The sequence below is a fragment of the Lagenorhynchus albirostris genome, chromosome 15 (assembly GCF_949774975.1).
Source record: "Lagenorhynchus albirostris chromosome 15, mLagAlb1.1, whole genome shotgun sequence".
NCBI classification, from domain to species: domain Eukaryota; kingdom Metazoa; phylum Chordata; class Mammalia; order Artiodactyla; family Delphinidae; genus Lagenorhynchus; species Lagenorhynchus albirostris.
Genome location: NC_083109.1, coordinates 34,856,078 through 34,858,486, shown reverse-complemented (window position 1 = coordinate 34,858,486; position 2,409 = coordinate 34,856,078). Strand labels below are relative to the sequence as shown.

The following is a 2,409-nucleotide window of genomic DNA, read 5'->3' as shown; positions in this document are numbered from 1 at the left end:
TTTTGGTGATTCTCACAATATTTCAAATTCATTATTATTATATTTGTTATGATGATCTGTGACCAGTGATCTTTGATGTTACTATTGTAATTGTTTTGGGGTACCATGAACCGTGCCCATATAAGATGGCAAACTTAATTGATAATTGTTGTGTGTGTTCTGACTGCTCCACCAATCAGCCATTCCCCTATCACTCCCCCTCTCCTCAGGCCTCCTTAATTCCTGAAACAAAGCAATGTTGAAATTAGGCCAATGAACAATGCTGCAATGGCCTCTAAGTATTCAAATGAAAGGAAGATTCACATGTCTCTCAATTTAAATCAAAAGCTAGAAATTATTAAACTTAGTGAGGAAGACATGTTGAAGACCTATATGGGCCAAAAGCTAGGCATCTTATACCAAACAGTTAGCCAACTTGTGAATACAAAGGAAAAGCTCTTGAAGGAAATTAAAACTGCTGCTCCAATGAACATAAAAATGATAAGGAAGTGGAAGACCCTTATTGCTTATATGAAGAAAGTTTTAGTAGTTTGGATAGAAGATCAAACCAGCCACAATATTCCTGTATGCCAAAGCCTAATCAAGAGCAAAGCCCTAACTCTCTTCAATTCTATGAAGGATAAGAGAAGTGAGGAATCTTTAGAATAAAAGTCTGAAGCTAGCAGAGATTGGTTCATGAGATTTAAGGAAAGAAGCTCTCTCCATAACACAAAAGTGCAAGGCAAAGCAGCAAGGGCTGATGCAGAAGCTGCAGCAAGTTACCCAGAAGATCTAGCAAGATAATGCAGCTGGCTACACTAAACAACAGATTGTCAATGTAGACAAAACAGCCTGCTAGTGGAAGAAGATGCCAATTAGGACTTCCATAGCTAGAGAGCAGAAGTCAATACCTGCCTTCAAACCTTCAAAAGACTGGCTGACACTCTTGTTAGGGGTTAATGCAGCTGGTGACTTGAAATTGAAGCCAATGCTCATTTAACATTCTGAAACTCCTAGGGCCATGATGCTAAATCTATTCTGCCTATGCTCTATAAATGGAGAAACAAATCCTGGATGATAGCACATCTGTTAACAACATGGTTTACTGAATATTTTAAACCTACTCCTGAGAACTACTGCTTAGAAAAAAAATTCCTTTCAAAATATTACTGCTCACTGACAATGCACCTGGTCACCCAAGAGCTCTGATGAAGATGTACAATGAGATTCAGTTGTTTTCATGCCTGCTAACACAACATCCATTCTGGAGCACTTGGATCAAGGAGTAATTTTTACTTTCAAGTCTTATTACTTAAGAAATACATTTCATAAAGCTATAACTACCATAGATAGTGATTCCTCTGATGGATCTGGGGAAAAATTGATTGTAAATCTTCTGGAGAGGATTCACCATTCTAGATGCCATATTAAGAATGTCTTTTTGTGATTCGTGGGAAGCGGTCCAAATGTCAACATTAACAGGAGTTTGGAAGAAGTTGATTCCAACCATCATGGATGACTTAAGTGCAGGAACTCACAGCAGAAATAGCAAGGGAAATATAATTAGAAGTGGAGCCTGAAGATGTGACTGAATTGCTGCAATCTCCTGATAAATCTTGAATAGACAAAGAGTTGCTTCTTATGAATGAGTAAAGAAAGTGGTTTCTTGGGATGGAAACTACTCCTGGTGAAGATGCTGTGGAGATTGTTGAAGTGACAACAAAGGATTTATAATATTACATAAACTTGGTTGGTAAAGCAGCGGCAGGCTTCGAGTGGATTGACTTCAATTTTGAAAGAAATTCTACTATGGGTAAAGTCAAACCTCATTGCATGCTACAAAGAAATTGTGAAAGAAGAATCAATCAATGTGACAAACTCCACTGTTGTCTTATTTTTAAAAATTGCTACAGCCACCCCAATCTTCAGCTAACACCACCCTGATCATTCAATAGCCATCAACATCAAAGCGAGAGCTTCCACCAGAAAAAAAGGTTATAATTTACTGAAGGCTCAGATGATGGTTAGTATTTTCTAGCAATAACATATTTAAAATTAAGATATGTACTTTTGTTTAGACAATGCTATTGCAGACTTTATAGACTACAGTATAGTGCAAACATAACTTTTATATGCACTGAGAAACCAGAAAAATTGTGTGACTCACTTTACTGTGATGCTTGCTTTATTGCAATGGTCTGGAACAGGACCTACTATATCTTCCAGGTATGCCTGTATTCCTATGTTTTATATGTGCTTATAAACAACACATAGTTTCATTTTCATTTTATCCAGTGTAAAACCAGTTACCTTTTAATTTTTGTATTTTGTTTTAAATCTATGATCTTATTAAGTGCTTTTGCTTTATCACTCATGCTCGTTACACTGTTTTACTTATGTTTTGTCCCCTTTTGCACTGTTAATTGTTTT

At 36.6% G+C, this 2,409-nt stretch overlaps 1 pseudogene; it reads left to right on the top strand.

Annotated features, from left to right (window-relative positions):
• The first annotated feature begins 267 nt into the window (after positions 1 to 267).
• LOC132506224 (tigger transposable element-derived protein 1-like) lies at positions 268 to 2,007 on the top strand (annotated as a pseudogene).
• The last annotated feature ends 402 nt before the right edge of the window (positions 2,008 to 2,409 follow it).